Below are 23670 nucleotides of genomic sequence, written 5' to 3' on the forward strand. Positions count from 1 at the left end.
TTGGATTGTAAGACCGACTTCATATTGTTTTTCAATCAGGTGTTTCCCGTTATGTAACAGCGCCCCCCTCCCCCAACTGTACCCCCATACCTCAAAAAAGGAGTTGAGCTAGAAAGAGATAGGAGTCCCAAATTCTTCTTTCTTTTTTTTTTTTTTAAGATCTTATTTATTCATTTGAGAGACAGTGACACAGAGAGCACAAACTGGGGGCTGGGGGGCAGCAGTGGGAGAGGCAGAGGGAGAAGCAGACTCCCCACTGAGCAAGGAACCCAATGTAGGGCTCTATCCCTGGACCCCGGGATCATGACCTGAGCCATAGACAGATGCTTAACTTAACGAACCTCTCAGGAACCCCACTTCTTTCCTTTTTATGAAGACATAATGGTCTTATTTATCAGAACTGGCATATATAGTAACTTCACGAGCTAACTATTGCTTAATAAACACAACCTAAGCATAATCTACTAAGAAATGTCACATTTCTTGTAAGTTTTGAAATTCTATAGTCCTATTCTGTGTCTTGCTTAGCAACTTTCTGTTGTAAATATCCAGCTTCTCTGCCATCTCCTTCTAACATACCCCCTCCACTTACCAGCCTTCTGAACACATTGTAAGACTTCCTGCCACTGGGCAGGGGAGCTAGGGATGGGGGGGCAGGGAGCTGGCTGGCTCAGTGAACAGAGCATGTGACTCTTGATCTCAGGGTCGTAAGCTCAAGCCCCATGAGGGTGCAGGGATACTTAAAAATAAAATCTTAAAAAAAAAAAAAAGAAAAGAAAAAAGACTTCCTGCTACCACCCACACCCCACCACACACGGTAGCCCTATATCCCACTGGCTGTGTGTCCTTCCTCTGAGCAAACGAATTCCCTACTTCCTTCTAGACCAACTCTCTTCCTGCCTTGATTTCAGTCTCTGTTTTTTTCTTTATTCCTATTGTGTGTGTGTCTGTGTGTGTGTGTGTGTGCATGTGCACACTTGTGTTTATCTTAAGTCTCAACATGCAGTGTGGACCCCAATGCGGGGCTTGAACTCATGACCTGAGCTGAGATCAAGAGTCCAATGATTAACTGACTGAGCCACCCAGGTGCCCCCAATACTGTTTATAGTTGAAAGCTCAACCACAAGAATGAGTTCAATAAATATCTTTTGAGTTTCTAGCACATATCTAAGTAAAACTTTGGAACAGCATATCTTCTTCATAGAAAAGAGTTACTTTTTCTCCCTGAAAACCTCCCTAGAAATATGCCCAGGTAATGGTGAAGAGTATGAAAGGTGAGAGGATTCTTGACAGAATAGATTGATTTCTCAGTTAATTATGTGGTGGAGGATATAAAAGACATATAAAGAATCTCTTATCCTCCAAATTTCTGTAAGCTCCCAGGGAGTTAGTTTTTAGTTACTTAGAATTATCCTCCAAATGTTACCCTATTTTCATAACTCATTAATGCCCCTGGTGAGCAAGTAAATAGACAGCTCCTTTCTGGAAGTCAATTATGGAGCTCCTCTCAAAATGTCATAGGCATATACTCTATGAATCAACAATCCTGTTGCAATTCTCAGGTCGAGTACTCTTAATGGAATACTGGCAGGAATGTTCAACAAAAATGGAAGTAACATAAATATCCACCAGTACTGGGTATCTATGAGTAGCAGAGAACAGCAGCAATTAGGAGACAAAGTGGTGGCTGACAGTGACACTCCAACACCCAACATGAGAGATGTGTGCTAAGGGAAGGGAGAGAACAATTCACTCCATCCACTATAAAATCAATGAACAACAACCATGTAAAGACTGGAGTCTAGTGGGTTTTTCCTACTCTTGGACTTTGAAAACCAGCCAACTAACCAACTAACCAACCAATCAAAAAACCCACCCTCCCAACAACCAACCAACAAAAAACCCACCTTCCCAACAACCAACCAACCAACCAACCAAAAAAATCCACCCTCCCACAACCAACCAACCAACAAACCAACCAACCAAAAAATCCACCCTCCCAACAACCAACCAACCAACCAACCAAAAAACCCATCCTCCCAACAACCAACCAACCAACCAAAAAACCCACCCTCCCAACAACCAACCAACCAACCAACCAACCAAAAAACCCACCCTCCCAACAACCAACCAAACAAACAAACAAACAAAACCCCCACAAAATGCAATTAATTATGGGAATTGCTTATTTTTGCAGATGCTATCAGGAACTCCTTTTCTACCTAGTTTTTCATTCACTCACTCAATTAATTCAATAAACTGAGCCGAGCTCTATGCCAGGCACTGCACGAGGTGCTAAGGAAAGAGTAGTGAACAAGACAGAACTACTTCTTCCCTGGGGCCCGTAGGCTTGTGAGACCATAACACCAAAACTGAAGATGAGGCCCAGGGGACCTGAACATATCCCCTATTCTGTTAGCTCGTCTTACTCATTCTTAGGACAGACACTATAATTTCAAATTAAAATTAGTTACTAATGTCTCACACCCAATCAACAGCAACTGAATGCTATGCTCTTGGTCCCATAGTCATTTTGGACAAATTCTGAGAGGACTACAGGAAACAGCTACTGAACATCATCTTTTTCCACTCTAGTAAAAACATCTACCCACCCCGCCCTGCAATTGGTGACAAAGTGGCAGAAACTGCTACGGGCCCAAAGCAGAATCAGATGGTAGCAATAAAACAGCCACCAACTTCACCCAAATACTCTCCAAAGCTTGTGAAGTCTCGGTAAGATGATTACACCAAAATCATTTGGCAGGGCTCACCCCCTTCTCATCACACGGCTGGGTCTTTGGGTTCGGCTGGCAGAATCAAAAACAGTAGAAGATCTGAGAAAAACTTGCCAACTCTCTAACATGAGGATGATAACTATTTACTTATCCGATTGGCATAAATGTCTCCTCCATTTTGTTCCATTCATCCGGACGCGTCATTTAGGGGTACACGTTCAGAAACCTAGAAGCAAACTAGGAAGCAAACCAAGGAAACTTATTTGCAAAGACACCTCCACCAATCCCTCCTCGCTGTGAATATTGCTGAGGAAGTTTTAAATAAACATGTTAACAGTCTTTAGACCTCTTATAAGCAAAATGTAACACAATCATAGACTGTATCAAAGAAAATATTCACACCACGAGGGGTCCAACTGTGAAAGGGAAAAACAAGGGCGTTCGTGCGGACCCAAGCCGACCCCAATTAATCTTTACTCATTCCCTGCGCTGTTCATGGCTTCATACTTTCATATCAAACAAAGTACAAATTTGATGTTAAAATTTTAAAAAGAAGGAAAGAACAAGGCTTGGCACGACTTGGTGGGTATATGTGCTATTCTCGGCATGTAGTAAAAGGTGGACCCTCATCAAAGAGTTTGTTAAAATCACTTGAAACCACTTTCAGACTCTTTGCTGGCAAGCACAGGCTGCTGCAGGAGGAGACGTGATCCGCCAAATACCATCAGAATACAAGATTTGAGGGATTTTTGAAAGAAGCAGGCGATGATTCAGTGGCCACATCAGGAGTGCATGTTTTTTGCATCAACAGATCTGTGCAGAATATGAATAATAAAAACCCCGCTCGGTCGGGCATCAAGGCTGCTTTTCACTGTGGTCCCGTGCACGTGCCACATGATGATCACGGCTGGAAAAGTAGAAGAGGCCTGACCGGGTTCTCTTCCAGATCTCTCCGAAGTTCGGCACCTGTTTCTCCCAGCTCCTCGGAGGCTAGGACACACTTGCCCTTAAAGGGGATTACACTCCGTGCCCCAGACAACAGCCACCGCTAAGTGGCCTGAGTATTTATTTACCAATAAATTTTGGCAGGCAGGATGGGGAGACAAAAAAGCCCATAAATGGACTGCCCTGGCGGATGGTGCAAAGGCATCATTATGGCTTGAGAGTGTGCTAGCCCTGGTTTGTACGAAGGATGTTACAAGCGTCCTCAAGAATATATGCAGTGCCATTTGCACATGCACTTCTGATGCCTTTCTCCTGTGATTACCTCCTGGCTGTGTGATGTGGAGATCGCTCTGATGATGCCAAAGGACCATGCCCTTGGTGACTCCTATTTGCTACTCTTCTGTCCAAACACACCCAGCAAAAACCCAGAGCAAAAGAAAATCTTGAAGCTTTCTCATGGAGGAAAAAACCATTTCAATGTTTACTTATGTCCTTTAAAATCTAGATCTCAGAATGCCGTGACAAATGTTTTTTATTTCTAAAATATGTGTTTCTAATAGGACTTGAGTTTTGGACACATGTTGGACCATCTGGAAAATTCTCTGGTACCTCCAGCAATTCGTACATCACACCCATAAGAACCCTTCGTTTTAGCCTCAGAGCAAAGCAATGCTTACATAATACTGCCTTGCAATTATTAAGTTATTTAGAATTTATTTGATATGGTCCTTGTAACAACTCTAGGAGATGATTTATTACCATGAATACTATGAACAAACCAAAGATACTTCTCTAAAATTACAAAAGCCAGGACTCAAACCAGGCTCTCCACTATAAATTACCACTGAATAGTTTTTAAGTATAACCAAACCCAATTACCACAGATACGAAAATAACGCACATAAAGGCAAGCAATTAGGATGAAACCAACTTTGTTTGGCAAAGGAGTTGTGTTACCCATATCTACAAATGGTGAGCCTGATTACAATTTTTCTAACCATGAACATCGATCAGATACAACCTTTCTAATGTAAAGCACATGGCTTTATTCTGTTCCACTTTTTCACATTTGGCAGAAATTAGAGCCTTAGCCTGTAGTACCAGAGTTAAAAGAACATTCAAACTTCCATAGCCTAAAATATCTTGCTCATAAAGTTCTTAAAGGACAAGGTAAAAACCTAAGCCAGAAACATCTTCACTTAAGTAAGAAGGCAAATAAGTCACTTACACACACTCCCTACGTTTCCCCCTTCATGATGTGGCTTACGTGGTTAAATTAAGCCAGTTTTTTCCCTCCCACTCAACTGAGAAATGTCACCCCAACAGTGTAAATTAATGAAGCTAAATCCTTCTGAAGCAAGTAAAGCTTTGTGGTATTTGCAGATTCAGCTACTAGGTGTAACTGAAGCGGGTTCACAGCAACAATTGCACTGTGGGGCAAAGAGAACGCAATTAAGTTTGAAAAAGAAATTGATAGGTGGCTTAGGAATTTGGTAGCCTCTTTCATTTCTAGCCAAATTTCTATTTTCATGAACAGGGCCATTTTTCCCCCTTTAACGAATAGTAGCCACTTAAACTAGGTCAGTGTTTAAACTTCCCTTTTGCTTCAAAGAAGAGTTGAAATGTCTGACTCGGCACACAGTGCATTCCGGACTCCCAGACCCAAGCTCCCGACTCCCAGACAGGAGCCAAGCAAACTTTTTGTTTTTCAACCTGCTGGTCAGAGAGGATTAGGCTATGAATCCACAAAGGCACCCCCTGGGCTGAATTAGGTAGTGGGAAGTTGTCCACAGAGCAGTTTCCTCCGTGGTTTCTGCACACCTCCCACTAAGCCTGCTCCACGAGAGGCTGGGCCAACTCTGCTCCTCCCATCATACCCCACTCCCAACCAGGACCAACTCCCAACCAGGACCGTGGCCTTGGGCTCTCAGGGGGGTTGGGGCTGGTGACCACCGGGAAGACAGTAAGGGAGTCTCAACCCCCTCTAAACCTCTAACCATGACAACATGCAAAAAAACAAAAACTCACGTCTAGTTATTTCAGCAGCAAAATAAAATGGGAAAATAGGAAGATGAGAAGAGTAATTTAACGAGTTTACAGAATCTTTACCCTTTTGTGGAGGAAACTCTAGATTCACTAAACATCAGAACCCAAGGGTTGAACATTTGTCTTTAACTTTGGCTTTGATCTTCATGCTAGAAAGCAGGATTGGCTAATGACTTTTTATATTCCCAGTGGTACAGGATGACTGAGGAAAGACAGGGAAATGCAGAGACAGGTACCAGGGATAGGATATTATTAATTAACTGTTAAGAATGGGACATTATTCGCTTGGGGAATGAATAGGTATTTAGCCTGGGGACTTAGAATAGATAGCACATTCACCAATTACCAGAATCCCCAAGGCTTTCTAGGTGTTACTCATGGTATAGATGTGTACCTAAATTAAAGGTTTCCTCTGCTTTCATGTAAAACTTCCTTTAAAGCCATGACAAGAATCCTGGGATAGATAGACCAAGTTTTGTCCAGCAATGGCATTATTTTCTGGAAGTCTTTTAAATGTAGCTAAAACACATGGAGTTAGTACTTCCTAATACATTTGACTATTACTTTATAGTGTGCAAAACATTTTTATATTATTAGTCCTCAGAATTATTTGATTTCTAGAATCGTTCTTTTTTCCTGAGATTCTTCTTTTTTTTTTAAAGATTTATTTATTTGAGAAACAGAGAGAAAGAGGAGCAGCAAGAAAGGGAGAGAGAATATCAAGCAGACTCCCCAGTGAACACAGAAACTGATGCAGGACTCGATCCCAGGACCCCAAGATGATGACCTGAGCTACAGTCGGATGCTTAACCAACTGAGCCACCCTGATGTCCCTTTCCTACTGAAATTCTAAACCAAAGTCTGACTCCCACTTCTGAATCCCTCATTCTGCTAAGTACAGTTAAAACATTTTTCTCTTCTTTTCACTTTAAATTGTGTGCTTCCTTGACCTTTAGGAAGAGGAGATGTAGGACAGAACATCTGGCCACTATCGGGGTTCTACTCAGAAGCTCTGTGAAGGGTATGTCTGGCTACCGCTCATTTGGTCCACTTTTGCCCCTTCTGCAAGTCATGGGACATACAGCCAACCATGAGTCTTTCAAACAATGACCTGATGGTCCAAGCTGCTTTTGTAATGAAGAAACAAACTAGGCAGAATATTCTAGGACATTTGAGGAGAAGCGGTTCATTTTTTTTTTTAAGATTTTATTTATTTATTTGACAGAGATCACAGGTAGGCAGAGAGGCAGGCAGAGAGAGAGGAAGGGAAGCAGGCTCCCTGCTGAGCAGAGAGCACTATGTGGGGCTCCATCCCAGGACCCTGAGATCATGACTGGAGCCAAAGGCAGAAGCTTAACCCACTGAGCCACACAAGCACCCCTGGTTTTCTCTTTTTTAGTCAAGAAAAGAAGACATACACTCATTTTAAAAATGGAATGAACCAAGGGCACATGGGTGGTTCATTCGGTTTAGTGTCCGACTCTTGATCTCAGCTCAGGTCTTAATCTCAGGATTGTGAGGGCTTGACACAGGGCGCGGAGCCTACTTAAAACCTAATTAATTAATTAATTAACAGATAAAGATGGAATGAACCAGAATACTTCATATTCAGATAAATGAGATTCTTATCTTAATTCTGGGGTTAGTATTGGTATCCATTATACTATTAGAATAAAATATGAGAAAAAAACGATTAATATTTTCAGGAGACAATGTTATAGAAAAGATCCCATTTATTTATTTACTTTTAAAAGAGCCCATTTAAACTAAGAACAGAAGTTATAAAATGACAGTAATAGGGGGCGCCTGGGTGGCTCAGTGGGTTAAGCCGCTGCCTTCGGCTCAGGTCATGATCCCCGGGTCCTGGGATCGAGCCCCGCATCGGGCTCTCTGCTCAGCAGGGAGCCTGCTTCCTCCTCTCTCTCTGCCTGCCTCTCTGCCTGCTTGTGATCTCTCTCTGTCAAATAAATAAATAAAATCTTTAAAAAAAAAAAAAATGACAGTAATAAACTTAATAACAAATGTGAAAGAGTTACATAAGAAAAGCCCAAAGATTCACTGAAGTTCCTACAAGAAGAGCTGATGAAGACACAGACCCCATGTTTGCAGATAAAAAGACTCAGTCCTAGAAATGCTCGCCTTCTCAAAGTGCTCCAGAGAGGCCATGCAACTCCAATTTCAAGTCTAAAGAGATTCTGAAACTTTGACACGATGATCCTAAATTGTATCTAGAAGAGTGAATGAAGGTGAACTACCAAGAACTCATTTAAGAAGGAATACAATTAGAGAGGTCCTGCCTAAACAAATATAAAAACATATTCTAAAACTAGAGCAATTGCACAGTATGGTACTGAGGGAAAGGCTCAAGAATAGAGAAAAGGACCCGTGGAAAAGAAGAGACCAGAAACGGAATACAGACGGGCATCTAATAGAGGATAAAGGCAGCACTTCAGAGAGGATCTTTAATAGATCACTTTCAGAACCATTATATGAATACCCATTTGGAAAAAGTTCTAGGGGGTGTGGTCTCTCGCCCCAGAAAAGGAAATTTTAGATGATATGAGGAGCTAAACTTTAGAACTACAGAAAGGTTCTAGAGAAAACATGTGTAGGACTGTATAATTTGGGGGTGAGAAAAACAATCTAGGAAAGACCCCTGCTCCCCTCACAAAAGACCCAGTGCACTAGGGTCACTAGGATACAACCCCCATACTTGGGATCTTGAGAGCAGTGGTTCTCAAGCTCTTAGAGGAGTCACCCAGGACGCTTGTGAAAAACAGATGCCTGAACCTCCCCCAACCCCACTGAAAATCGCCTCCCCAGGTGGGCTGAGCCCCTGCCATGTTTTGGAAGCCTCTGCTCTAGAGCACAAGACGACAGTGTGGAAGGGGGCAGAAGGCTGCCAGAGCCTTGCACTGCTGAAGACCCCCAGTGCTGCTCACCGGGAGGTTCCTTCACCTTTTATAATGTCCCCTGGGAGCGCATGTCCCTTTTACAGAAGAAATACATGCATTAAACAAATACACTCCCCATCCCTTTCCCCCCATTTCATCAACAAAATACAAACAACCCCCTCGAATCTCCTAGTTCAGTGGCTCACTGCAGCACGGCAAATATATTGCCTCACTGATTTGCATTTGATGTTGCACCAAACTGTAGCACAGGCAACAATTCTTAAATATCTATTCCTAACCCCGAACCTGGGCTGTTTTTAGGAATCACCCAAGAAATTTTGAAAGGTCATACAGTTGAGTCCCACCCCAGGAACTCTGATTTTCACTAGGATGGAGTCCAGAGACTGACATTTTTAAAAAGATCTACGGGGTCTTCTAAACGAGATGGAGGGGCGCCTGTGTGGCTCAGTCATTAAGGGACTGCCTTTGGCTCAGGTCACGATCCCAGGATTCTGGAATTGAGCCCCACGTTGGGCTCCCTGCTCAGTGGGAGCCTGCTTTTCCCTCTCCCCCTCTCTCTCCCCCTCCCCCTGCATGGGTTCCCTCTCTGTCTCTCTGCCAAATAAATAAATAAAATCTTTTATAAACAAATAAATAAATAATAAACGAGATGGAGTCCATTGGCTCGTGTCCAAAACATGCCCTGCCCTCAGAGGTCCACATCTTAATGAGACATGGAATCCCGAGTGTTGTGCCACCAGGCAGACCAGGATGTGGGAGGTAAGGACATTTTAAACAGATGCCATGGACATAGGGAAGAGAAAGAGATCTGAGAAGGCTTATTGGAGGGGTTGGGATCTTGTTGAGCCTAGATAAGACGTGGGGCATGGAAGGGGAGCACCCAGGCAGAGGAGGGAGAAAAAAGGATCATTAGAAACCTTATTTTGGGGGCGCCTGGGTGGCTCAGTGGGTTAAGCCGCTGCCTTTGGCTCAGGTCATGATCTCAGGGTCCTGGGATCGAGTCCTGCATCGGGCTCTCTGCTCGGCGGGGAGCCTGCTTCCCTCTCTCTCTCTCTCTCTCTGCCTGCCTATCCATCTACTTGTGATTTCTCTCTGTCAAATAAATAAATAAAATCTTAAAAAAAAAAAAAAAGAAAAGAAACCTTATTTTGGTTAGTAATTAATTATTTTATTTTCCTCCCATAAGTTCTCTGGAGAACATCTCAGTATGGATCTCTATGTATATGTATGCCTCTTATATAATTTTGTAACAAGATTTTGTCATGTTTAGGAAAAGGATATGATCGTGGGTTTAGCATGCTTCTAGACAAGGGTGTCCTTCCTCCAGCCCAAGAAGAAGGCAGAGAAGGGTGTCCTTACCCGCTTCCGGTCATGTGCTTCAAAATATCTACCATATACAAAACGCTGAACTGGACTCGCTCTTTTTAGAAAATTCAAATGCCGTAAGTCTTCTTTAAACGACCCAGCCAGTGATGGAGGAGGGTGATGAGCAATTTTGCCAAGAATGTTTCAAATAGGCAAGCCACCCTGCGCAAGTTCAATGAATTCATTACTAATTCATTTCGTTCTGTGATTTCTCTTCTCTGCCATTCATCCCTCCCCAAACTAGGAAGATGTGAACACTTGAAGCTGAGTAGGTCAAGCGGAAATGTGCCTATTTTCTTGTGACATTTATAACCTTACACGATTGATTCCAATTTTGATGTCTTTCCTTAACAGGTCACACAAGGTTGTTGGAAAAATCTTTACGTAATAACTGTATTAGGAAGCGTTGCCTCCCGCTTTGGGGGGTAGGCAGGAGAGCCAGAAAGGAGGGGCGATAGTACAGAGCTTCAGCTGTGATCGGGTTATGATACTTCACATGTCACCGTGATTGCATTCAAAGCATTTTATAATGTTCTTATTAATACTCAATGCAGCACCACTAGAAAAGGGAACACAGACTATTCTTACTTCCTTTAAGAAAAAAAGAAAGAAAAGAAAAAGAAAAAAAGAAATTGAAGTACAGAGTTAAATAATTTGCTCTGCTTGGTTCCAGGAAACCTAAGAGGTGGAGAAACCTAAAGGTGGAGAAAAAACTCTCCTCGTCACCAGGCAGGCTCCTGCCTCCCACTCAGAATGGAACAGATCCACTCCCGCTGCTTCTGGTGGTTCCTGACTCACCTTCACACAAGGAGGATACACTGAGTCACAATGGCATTGACTTTTATTCATCATGTTTGTACTTGTATTGGTGGAGAAAGGGGAGTTCCATGGACATTGCAGAATGAAAAGGAGGGACATAAAACGCAGAAGGACAAAGCTTATAGCATCCATCATTTCTACAAAGAGTAGATGACACAAAGAGAAACCAGATGATGCAGGACATGCCCTGGGGACTGCACGCATTCCTGAGGGGAGAGGTGCCTCACCCACAAGCAAGCATCACACCCAACCCAGGTGTTATGAAGGAGCTGCCAGTGACCTGGGAACCAGGAGGGCAGGTAGAAAAATGTGAAAAGGCCAGAGGGAAAGATGGCAAATTCTGAAGAGGATAAAGAAATGTAAATCTTTTCTGACTTCGAGGGACTTACAGTCCATCTACACAGTATGACGCACATACAGACAGCCTGCAAGACTGCATATAATTAAGTACCAAATAAATAACTCCATGGCAAGGGCTGATTTGAAGAAGGAATGAACTCAGTGAGCTACATCAAAAGTTTCCAGGAAATGAGCCTTTATGCGGGCCTCAGAGGATTCTGATAAATGGCAAGAAAGGGAAGGGAGACCAGTCATGAAGAATGGCCTGACCAAGAAGTGAATTCTAGCCCGACTATAAAGCATGGACATGAGAATCAGTTCATTCATTCATTTGTTCAATTAATCAATCAATATTTATTAAGAACCTGTTGTATGCTGGGGCGCCTGGGTGGCAAAGCCGGTTAAGTGTCTGCTTTCAGCTCAGGTCATGATCTCAGGGTCCTGGGATCGAGCCCCATGCCAGCCTCCCTGGTCAGTGGGGAGTCTGCTTCTCCCTCTCCCCCTGCAGCTCCCCCTGCTATGCTCTCTCCCTCTCTGTCAAATAAATAAATAAAATCTTAGAGAGAGAGAGAACCTATTGTGCGCAGGCACTATGTTAGGATCTAACAGCAGGGACAAGGCATTCAGCTGCCCCACAGGAGTTTACACATCCCAGAAGGACTGCAGGAAAATAAGAGTTGGACAGGGGCAGCCTGGAAGAGATTTGAGACAGTACCACATTTTGGCCTTTAGCCTGTTTTCTGTAAGAGCTGAGAGTTTTTGAGTAAGAGTGACAGGTGCAAAGCTCTTATTACCAGGAAAATGACTGTGGCAATGCTGTTTCTATGAACTACAGGGGGAAGACAGTGAAGATCACTTAGGAAACTCTTGGGACGGTCCCAGCCTAAGAGATCACAGATTCAAACCAGGGTGACAGCTGGGAAAAGGAGGACACGCTCACAGGGCTTGGAAACCAGCAGGAGTCCAGAAGAGAAGATAATGACCAACAAGGTCCCAGACGGCTCCAATCTAGATGTCTAGAGAAATACTGAAAGGCAAACCAGTGAGGAAGAGAAGGTAAAGGGGATATTTTCTCTGGCCCCGGGATTAAAATGTTCTGGAGGCTGGGCTTTTTTTCAACCACCGTCTCCATTTTTGTACTATTGATATCCCCACTCTGGATCTCTCTCTTTTTCTCCAGCCTGACAAAATCTGTTCTTAGGCGGCTTTAGATGGTCTGATAGAGAAGTTCACAGTGAGGTGCTAGTAACCAACCAACAATTTATCAAGACCAATGCAGTAGCTCAGAGGGACCAGTAACGGTCAAGCTTGCCATTGACCGTAACCACGGAGGAACCACTCTGGGCATTCCAAGCATGGTGGAGACAGCCACTGACTCTGTGCATCTAACTCCAGAATGGTCTCAGACAACTTTCTATCTGTCCCACTTCTGAACACTGCTCTATCATTTTTGCTTCAGTAAGACAATTAGAAAGGATTGACTGACTGGTTGCATCCCTGTCCTTGGAAGATGGTATCCTGGAGGACAACCACCAGACTTCCTCTGGGGACATGTTTCGTAGCATGTTACCTTGCTTGGGCCATAGAGTTCCTGTGCTCTAGGGCTTTCAGTCACCTGGGAGCTTGTTAAAAGGCAGATTCAGAATCAGTAGATCTGGGGTGAGGCCTGGAGTTCTGTCGTTCTCATAACATCCCAGCTGGTGCCTACACTGCTGGCCCAAGGACCCACAGCTAAGAATGTGCATGTGTATGGGAACAAGACAGCTCCCCTCCCCAGCAGACTTTGGATTCCTGCCTTAAATCCCTCCTCTGCCACTTTTCAGATGGGTGACCCTGAGCAGGTTTTTGTTTCCCTGTCTGTAGGAAGACAACTAACACCTACCTCAAAGGAGGTATAGACTCAGGTGGGTCCTCAGGAATCGTTCATTGCGATAACGGATTTCTCTTCTCTTCTGGATGCTGCAAAAAACTGTGAAAATTACAGGCACATACTCCCACAAGGAAAGGGAAGGTCTCCAGAGGCACTAACTGAGAATGCAATGCACAAGATACCTTCAGAAACGAAAAAAGCCACTGAAAACTTTTATCATCATGAAACCCTGCATAATTACAAACACATCCAAAAATAGCATGATCCTATGTTTGTCTCAGTGATTTATAACAGCAAGATCTCCTACATGATTTCCCAGTTCTAAAATTTCCATTCTCCAGTTTGTAGGAAAGAAAGCATTTTTTTTTTTTTTTTTTTTTTAGATTTTATTTATTTACTTAAGAGAGAGGGAGACAGTGGGTGGGGGGAGGAGGTGCAGTAGGGCAGAGGGAGAGGGAGAAGGAGGAGGTGCAGTAGGGCAGAGCGACTCTCTGCTGAACACAGAACCCAGTGTGGGACTCACAACCCTGAGATCAAGACCTGAGCTGAAGGCAGACATTTAAGTAAATGGGCCACGCAGGCGCCCTGGAGAAAAAAGCATTTGAAGAAGCCAGGATACCTGGTTCAACCAACCTCAGTGTGTTCAAGCTTCTTCAACCCTCCCTTGCAAGAATCCTCCCTTCCCCAAAGTCAGAGTCCACCCTGCACTGAGAATTATTGTCCTAGTACGTTATGAAGTTTTTGATCCAAAATGTGTCACTTACATGAAACTAAAAAAATGCATTTACCATCATGAACCAGAATAATCTCATATTTGGAATTCTTTGTCATAGGTGAAGCAATAAACCTTGACATTTCTACATTTTGAAAAAGCAAACCCCCAGCTCCGTAAATGCAGTTTTTGTCAGGCTAAATATCAACATTCCTTTGCATGTATTAATCCTTTAACCCCCAAAACTCAAGTATGTGAGCCAAGTGAACATAACTGCATAAATATCGGGCTCCAAAATAATCTGCCTCTTGTTTTACAGAGAGAGTGCCTAGGATTTCTTTTTTAAATCCCTCCCTTTTACTTTCTCTATCCCATACCCAGAAAAACTCCTACTCAGAGAAAGCCACACCTATCACTAAGAGCTAACCAACCTTTCAAAAAAAAACACTGGGAGTAAACGGTAAGAGCTATTCAAAACCAAAGGAAATGCCAAGACACTTAAAAAAAAATAAGAAAAGTTTTACTCTCGATGCAAATGAAGCAACCGGAATCGGTGGGGAGCAGAATAAACAAAACAATTAAGCCATTAGCACATCTCCTTGGAGACAAACCGGCCTTTGGAGGTGGGCAAAACCAGATCCCACTCTGGCAGGTGAACGGTTAGCCCACTAAGGGGGGAAAAAAAAAGGCAGTAAATGCTCCTCTTTGAACCTGAACAGACAGAAACTTGGTCAGCTAATAATTTTATATTCTGATGGTCCACATCGCCGAACAAGGAAAATCTTCTTATCCTCTCTGGTACTGATTTCTTCCATCACCAAACGCAGCCTAACCAGCACACTGTGACAGCGAGGAGCTGGAAAGGGAGGTCACAGGTCACACCTGATTTGGAAAGGTTCCCTTTGGCGCTGGGAACTTCTCCTCAAAGGGCTTTGGTGGGTTCTGCTTCCATGTCTGCTTGGGAAAAGCAGCACTATCCCTTAAAGGGATGAGTTGGGACTGGCTTTGGGACTGCATTTGGGATGGGCTGTGTGGCCTCCGGCAATCCGGTAACTCTTGGGGTCCCAAGTGAAGGAGGGTTGTAGTGAAGAGAGTGAGAGTCAGATCCAGAAGCCATTCCAGCTCACCAGCTTCCCTCGGCCGCCTCTGCCTTCCAGGAGCTGAGCTGAAGTTGCTGATATCCTGTTCTATTAAAAGAAAACTCAAAAGGAAGCTCAAAACTTAAAAGGTTTTATCCGTGGGGGCTATTTTTATCTTTGAATAACATTTTCAGTTTACAATTAGTTAGCTGTCTACTCTAATCCACCGGCTCTCATCAATCACTCACCCGCTGGAGGCCTCAATGCCATGGCCAAGTTGCACGGGAAGGCTTTCAGCTCTCCCTGCATTGCCGGTCTAGTGGGGAACAGCAGTGTGGTTGCGTTCAGCAAAGCTGCTGATTGTACCAAGTGCTAGGCATCTCTCCAGGTGATGGAAACACAAAAATGAGTGTGACTCGGTGTCCCTTTAAGGAGTTTATACAGCCTAGTCATGATGTAGGAAGAAGCAAAGGCAAAAGAAAAACTAACTTCCTTACTACCTACAGCCCATTCACAAGTCCTTAAAACAGGCAGAGTGACATTCCTCCAGAACTCAGCTGCCTAGATGTTAACGCTTTGCTAAGGGCAAAAGGCAAGCTTGGCCTGACCCCCTGGATCCTGTAAGTCTACTTTAACATGTAAGAATTCCTTTGGAAACTTCCTTTATCTCTACCTCCCAAGATATACCTTGGCAGACACTCCCCAAGCATATGGCCCACCGATATATATTCGGAGGGTCTTGTGACTAAAGGTTTTATTAGACAGTAATGAAAGACCTTTTCCTAACAATAGCTAGCCCCTCAAGGTCCTGGAAGCCTCGTCCTTAGAGATTACGCTATCCCTAAGCCCCTCCCAACTTGCAAGTATATAATGGGTCTCTACTCACCACCTAGGTGCGGTGCTTTCTGCTCGAGGGTCCTGTCCCTGTTGTTTTAATAAAACCACCTTTTTTTGAGACCAGAGGTTTCTCAAGAATTCTTTCTTGGTGGCTGGCTTCAAACCCTAACATCTTTCCTACATCAGCAGGACAGGGCAATAAGCAAATATTTAATGAATTACTATCACTCAAACACCTCCTGTTGTTGGTAGGAGGGCGCCAACTGACCTTGCCTGTCTCAACTCCATTACTCCTGGTCTATAAGAATCTCAAAATGTCATTTAGAATGTTCTAACTGGCGATGATACGTATCTTTCCAGACCCCACCCGTTCCTCGGACTTCTCCCCTTTCCTCCTGCCTCACCTTGGAGGCCATTTTTTTAATACTCTGGAGAGCTTAGAACACCTCACACCACCCAACCTGGAGCGGAGTGTGGAAAACATACTCCAAAAAGCTCAAAAAGTCCAAGTCTGCCCATTCTGTTAGTTGATGAGTTCCAGCAGAAAGATTTCGCGAGGACAGTTTGAACTTACCACTATTTGGATTACCTGTGAATTTTAAACATCTGAATTCAACCAGTCCTACAAAACCACGAAGCAACTAAAAAGCATACTGTCTGCTCCAAAATCCCATTTCGATTCTTGTAGTCCCTTTGTCCCTCTGTATCTCTGCCTGTTCCTGAAACCTCCACATTTAGGAAGATCCCCGGCAAGATACAATAGATTCATTCCATTTTCTGGGAGAACTATCTTTTTTCACAGATTCCAAAACAGCTGGGGGGGCGGGGAGGGGGCAAGCGGGTGGTGTTTGCCCTGGTTTTATAGCTGGCTGGTGAGTGAAGACAGGTACGATGGGCAGACGGATTTTCCTGCCTCCAGTCAATGAGTGGCTCGGCTTTCAGGTGCCCTTTTAAGTATCTTTATCCTCCTCCTCTCTGTCCTCACCATTCCATCTCTCCAGAGGCAAGACACCGACATCAGACAACTTCATCGTTCCCAGTAAAATCAAAGGCTCTGGTGACATTTGAATCACAGGGTGCTTTCACTGCCTCACCCCTCCCTGTTTCACTCCATCAGCTGAGTAACCAAGAGCAGCAGTTTATGGGCGTGGATTTAACGAGCACTACACTGGGTTGGCAGTTCCGCCCTCTCTCTACTCAAAATAAAGACCAAGAGGGCAGTTTTAAAGACTATACTCACACAGAGAAGGAAATGCAAGCATTTTTCCCCAATAGGCTTAAAAATAGCACTGGGGGTGCCCAGGTGGCTCACTTGGTTAGGCGGCTGACTTCAGCTCAGGTCATGATCTCCAGGTTCTGGGATCAAGACCCACGTGGGCTCCCTGCTCAGCAGGAACCCTGCTTCTCCCTCTCCTTTTTGCCCTTCCACCTGCTTGTGTTCTCTTTCAAATAAATAAATAAATGATTTTTTTTTAATAGAACACAAGTAGTGAGAAAGTCATATGGCATGAGGCTTATCTCAAACTTTCTAAAAAACAAAAAGAAAAACAAAAATAGCACTGTATACCTAGTAGAACAAATCACAAAAGGAGGTAGGATACAAAGATGAGTAAGGGCTCTACCTGAAAAGAAAATGACCAGATGAGAAGATAAATGGCACATAAACAATCATGACATCTTTGCAGATAGACTGTCATGGGATTTTGAAGATAACTTCCCACTCTGAGACTCAAGAAGGCGAAATTGGGACTGGCCTCAAAGGAGAGACCATTGGGATGGGGAATTAACTGTGGCTAACCATCAGCCAAACTGAGAACATCCAAGCCTGTAAGGGACACAGCAATTAGCTAGACCTGGCCAGGCGATCCAGGTAAGAGATGAAACAAAAAGGTAAACTGAAGCAACACTGCAGAGGTCGAATCCATCGGACTCGGCAACTGGCAGACTCCTGCATTCGGTACCTCTTATATTTAGAGACATGAAATACACCTATGCCACCTGACACTGACAAATAAACTGAAGGCTGATTCATCACCCCAAACAAAGACAACAGTGCCTATTGTCTCTGTAGACCAGACAACATTTCACATGCTGGCACTCCACAGTCACAGGAGAGAGGTGCTAAGCAGGCTTCCACCAAGGACAAGAAAAGGGGGCTGCGACCAAGGTGGGAGGAGAAAGCTGCCCTTCGTGCGGCGGCCTTAATTATGTGTCTCGCTTCTGGACAAGTGCAAACTATGTTTCCTGCCTTCTCCAAACTTTCTGCAACTAGAAAGGCAAGAGCCTCGTGAGGAAAGGACAGGACAGTAGATAGAGGATGTGGCTGGGGCTTGGACAAGGGGACAGAAAGAGCTAGAAGGAAGACACTATCCAAGCTCCAATTTTCTTTCTCCTACACCCCAAGCCCTAGTCCTAGAGGACAAAAACAGAGTACAGTAATCTTCTCCACCATCCAGTCATTGGAACCCAGCAATTTCTTTCTCGTTATGTGCCCTCAATAAACAAATATTAATTTTATAATTAATAAGAATAAATCCTTACCAGGAAAATAAGAAACTGTCAATAATTTACATAAAGTCAAAACCTTATGCCCTTGATTTATATTTGAAGTCATACTGGAGGTACAGACTTTTCTTTGTGATCACTGGAGAATTTAAAAACATAATAAATGTAAGACCAATGCTGTGAGTCTGTTTTTATGTTTTATTTTTATTCTTTAATTTTTTAAAGATTTTATTTATTTGTCTCAGAGAGAGAGAGAGAGAGAGAGAGCAAGCACAGGCAGGGCAAGTGGCAGGCAGGGAGAAGCAGGTTCCCCAATGAGCAAGGAACCTGACGTGGGGCTCGATCCCAGAACCCTAGGATAATGATCTCAGCCTAAGGCAGAGCTTAACCAACTGAGCCACCCAAGCATCCTTTTATACTTTATTCTTATTCTGAAAAATCAGGTTAGTTGCCAACAAATAATACCTACCATTACTTCATAGTAACTTACATTGGTTTAGTGTCTATGGGAATCTCAGAAAAAAATTTAACCTACCACCTTCCTTTTCTCTAGTGCTTTATTATGTTTGATTTTCAAACTTTTCCAATAAAAGCAGGTTTAGGACCAAGACCCCTTGATTGTGCCTCAAGAGAAACAGACTTGTAACTCTAGGGCCACCTCTTCTATTAATTTACCAAGTGACCTTAGTCACACCATTTAAATTCTTTGGACCTTAGAGGGTCATCTGGGGAGGCCATAGACCACTTTGGGGATTTATGAATCTTTTTCCCAGGAAAAAATGCACATATGAACATGGACACAAACTTAAGCAATTTCATGGAACCTCCACCCAAGAAGTCTCCAGGATATTTCTTATCCTGACAGTCTACTTTCAAATGCTTCTGATCATTGAAAGAAACAAGTATTATTCTTAGAGTCATCACCATGATGCAGGCATGTGGAAGAAGGAATGAAGAGACCAGCAACCATGAACTGGTTCTACCAATCCTACCTAATCATATAGTACCTGAGTAGAGCTAGGACTGTAGGGTAGGGAGCCACCCTGTCCTGCAACCCAAGACAACATCTGCTGAGATATCATTGCTCCATACTCCTGCAGACCAAATGGGGACAAGTATCAAGACTGCCCAGTGACTGGAGACATCTACATTATTCTGTGAAACAAAGACCCTCCTCTTAAAAGTCAAAGGGAATTACCAAAGAGTAATTAGTGCCAAGAGCTGAGTTTTGCTTATTTAAAAGCCAACCTGATCAGAGATAAGATAAAATGATACCTAAGATTTGCTCCAACATAAACCAAGGGAAGATGAGAATACAGAAAACAGGATTGAAACAATTATATGCTAACAAATAGGCAACCTAGGAGAAATGAATAAATTCCGAGAAACATACAACTTAACCAACACCAAATCATGAAGAAATAGAAAATCTAAACTATTAACAAGGAGACTCAATTGGTAATCAAGAACAGTTCAATAAAGAAAAGTCCAAGGGGGTGCCTGGGTGGCTCAGTGGATTAAGTCTCTGCCTTCGGCTCAGGTCATGGTCTCAGGATCCTGGGATCGAGCCCCACATAGGGCTCTCTGCTCAGCAGGAGCCTGTTTCCCCTTCTCTCTCTCTGCCTGCTTCTCTGCCTACTTGTGATTTCTGTCTGTCAAATAAATAAATAAAATCTTTTAAAAAAAATAAAATAAAAATTAAAAAATAAAAAAATAAAAAAATAAAGAAAAGTCCAAGACCAGATGGCTTCCCTGGTAAATTCTACCAAATATTTAAAGAAGCATTAATGTCCCCCTCAAACTCAAAATGAAGGACTAAGGAACACTTTCAAACTCATTTTACAAGACCAGCATTACCTTGATACCAAAACCAGACAAGAGCACCACAAGAAAATTACAGGTCAATACCCCTGATGAACATAGATGCAAAAATCTTCAACAAAATCCGAGCAAACCAAATTCAACAATAAAACAAAATGACCATATGCCAAGATCAAGTGGGATTCATTGCATAGATTCAGGGATGGCTCGACATCCATAAGTCAATCAATGTGATACACCCCATTAACAAAATGAAGAAAACAAGATCAGCCACGAGTTGTCAAGTTTGTTGAAGTTGGGGGGTGAGTTTTCTCCCCACTTGTGTAGTTTAAAATTTTCCATTTAGAAAAAGAGAGAGAAAGTCAAAGTGAAAGCCCATGGGTTAATGGATTTTTGAGAACCATGTCCAAAGCCAAATTAAACCTCAATTCACATCTTGTTGAGGAGCCCAGAGATAGCACAGTCTGTGGCTAACAGAATATGGAACTGACATGGGGTTATTTGGGGCACCATCTTACAGGCCAAGATAGGGCTTTCAACCAAGACAAAAAAAGATTTTTGTGTGTGAAGCAAGTCTTTGTCCACATGGCAGCTCAGTGCTGGCTGAAACGGCAGAATTAAGCCGTGAGCGGTATTGTCCCCACCTGTTCCAAACAGAATTGTTCCACCCTTCTGTCCAATGGGCCGTCCAGCCCAGTCTGGTTTGGCATGGTTCACTGCACTCTCGGTTTGGACTTACTTGTAAAATTTTTGTTATGTTCACAAAGCTCCCTTTAACCGATAGAAAATTATTTTTCTTCTGGTTGTTAGCTTCTGCTTTTACTTGTTTTCTCCAACAAAAATAGCAATTTGAAGATCATATTGAGTCTCCATAATGCAAAAGAACTGTAGTTCCAATTCCTCGTGCTTTGGGAACTTAGCAGGAGATCAGGAGCCATGGGGGCCTTGGCCGTACACAGAGGTTCAGAGGGCCGGCCAGGGAAAGACTGAAGCTGTCGCGGAGTCTATTCCTGCCTCAGTGTATTCACCCAGCTAAGGCGAGCTGAATGAAAAGGCTGAGAGGGTGGGAAACTGCCGCTGAGCCGTCAGGGAGCCCTGTCCCATGCTGACTCTGGGCTTGGCCATGCGGCTGGCTTTGGTCAACGGGACAACAGCAAGCATGATGCAAGCTGAGGTTTAAAGAAAGTGTGCGCTAGGGGCACCTGGGTGGCTCAGTTGGTTCGGCATCTGCCTTTGGCTCAGGTCACAGATCCCGGGACCTTGGCCTTAAGCCCTGCATCGGGCTCCCTGCTCAGCAGGAAGCTTGCTTCTCCCTCTGCCCCTCCCCATTGCTTGTGCGCGCAAGCACGCTCTCTCTCTCTCTCTCTCTGCGTTAAATAAATAAAATCTTAAAACAAAACAAAACATGTGTGCTGGGGCTTGCTTTCTCTTTCACTGTTCTTGGGAACCCTGTACCCACTGCTGTGTAAACAAGCCAGGACTGGCCAGTTGTGACAAGAGATACATGACCAAGTCATCTTCACTGCCCCCACTTAAATTGTTCCAGCTATCTGATGGGGAGTGAGGACGTCCTAGATCATCCAGCCTTAGCCAAGCCATCAGTTGACCACAGGGATCTGAGGAGCCAGTCCAGACCACAACTGCCCAACCCATGCACAAATCATGAAAAATATAATAAATGTTTATTACTTAAACTACCAAGTTTGGGGTGGTTTATTATACCAAAAGCCAGCAGACACAATAGAGCAAGAAAAGGTGACTAATGTACTGAACATCCTGGGATACAACCCCTAATGACCCTTTACGTAACATTCAATGGGACTTAATAATGATCTGATTGTATGTCAACTGTCATTAAAATAATCTGACGTAGATCCATAGTTGACTACACTCCCTAATATTCACCTCAACACAATGTTTGCTACAACTCTTGGAATGGAACCATATGGGCTTCGGGGGTTTACCAACCTCCTAAAACTATATGAAGATTTACAATGTTTATGTGTCTTTTGTTAATTGGAAAAAGATGTTAAAAGTATGGAGCATAACATAAACATCTATGCACACACTGCCTAGAATTAAAGATACTATTTTATTGAATTTCTTAATACATAAAGCAAATAAAATATAATCAATAGTATTAAAGTTAGTCAACTGACCCCAGCCTTCTCCCTTCTCTACATCTCTCTCTCTCTCTTTTTTAAGTAATCTGTACACCAAAGCTAAGCCTTGAGTTCACAGCTCTGGGATCAAGAGTCAGACTCTCTACCAATTGAGCCAGCCAGGAAGGCGTTCTCCTTCCCTCTTTAGCAGCTTAAATTTGGTATCTTTCCAGTCTATTGATTTGTATTTTAGAAGAATATATACATCCCTAAACAATATATATAATTTTGTGGTTTTTAATTTTTCTTTTTTTAAAAAAAGATTTATTGACTTATTTATTTACTCAACAGAGATCACAAGTAGGCAGAGGGGCAGGCAGAGAGAGTGGTGGGGAGGGGGAAGGAGGCTCTCCCACTGAGCAGAGAGGCCGATGCAGGGCTCAATCCTAGACCCTGAGATCATGACCTGAGCTGAAGGCAGAGGCTCAACCCACTGAGCCATGCCACTGAGCCTAATTTTTCTTAAATGGTTTTTATTATATGTATCTTTCTACAATTTGCCTCTTCACCAAACACTACTTTTGTGAGATCTATCCATACTGATACCCTATCCATACTGATACCACACATACTTAGGCATTCCTCTACTAGTAGGCATTTAGATTGGTCCTGTTTATTTTTGGTTTTACTATTACAAACACTGTTGAAACAGGTCAATAGCTTTCAACATATTTTCAGAAGACCTCAGGACACCCCCAAATATTAGGAATCTCTGACAATCTGATGGGGGAAAGTTGAATTGCTATCACTTCGTAGACCTGTTTTTGCATTTGAGCATTCCCAAGTCTTGGAGGAAGCCATCTTTATTTAAGGCTCTAAAGTAGCTTAATAGATACTTCTACATTTCAGTCCAAATTTCCTATAACAAAGGTCTGCATCTACTTGGGACACTAAAAGCAACCCTATTTTCTTGTTGTTGCTGAAAAGCTCTATATTAGAAAATGATACTGCCCAAACCATTCTATTGCCAAGAAATATTATGCTAAGTTGCTGTCAGCATCAAATGCTGGTCAAACCAATTAAATCACTAAGAGACTTACAATATTATATCCTAATTTTTTAATTTGTTTTCTGTCATGTACAAGGACTAACAGGTTAGATTTCTTGGGGTTATCTCTTTCCCCTTTTTTTCTACCTCTTTAGTTTACTGGAGGTCAGAGAGCTTTTTGGCATGACTTTTACTTTTCCACTTACTCTCTGTGTGATATCATCCAGAATGCAAACTTTGTGATATGCAAAAATCCCAAAACAAGGAAATTAAAGCCCAGACCCTGATTACTCATAATGGGCAATGTTCTTGGGTCTAAATTATCCCACTCTGGCACTACTGGGTAAAATTAACTAAGATAGATTATTTTTTAATCAACCTTGCCTTCCCTCCCAAGTACGTGAAATAATGAAGCGCGATACAGATGCCTGGATTCAGAAATTTCAAATTAGAAATATGTCATGCAATTGCTTGTGAAAGAGCATAAAATTAACAGATCGGGTTCATTACACACAAGGCGATGTGTAATTCA

At 43.0% G+C, this 23670-nt stretch overlaps 1 protein-coding gene across 2 annotated transcripts in view; it reads right to left on the reverse strand.

Moving 5' to 3' along the window:
- MYO1E (myosin IE) overlaps positions 1-23670 on the reverse strand; it is a 196550-nt gene that overhangs the window by 165028 nt on the left and 7852 nt on the right. Inside the window, exon 1 of one of the 2 annotated variants that reach the window (XM_045067508.1) lies at positions 13047-13349. The exons of the other annotated variant lie outside the window; for it this stretch is intronic. The gene's annotated coding sequence lies outside the window, so the exon portion shown is untranslated. Of the gene's footprint in view, positions 1-13046; positions 13350-23670 lie in introns of those variants that run through there. 2 annotated transcript variants of the gene reach the window in all.

This window comes from Mustela putorius, unplaced genomic scaffold, assembly GCF_011764305.1.
Source record: "Mustela putorius furo isolate JIRA1106 unplaced genomic scaffold, ASM1176430v1.1 tig00003896_pilon_pilon_pilon, whole genome shotgun sequence".
Lineage (NCBI taxonomy): Eukaryota > Metazoa > Chordata > Mammalia > Carnivora > Mustelidae > Mustela > Mustela putorius.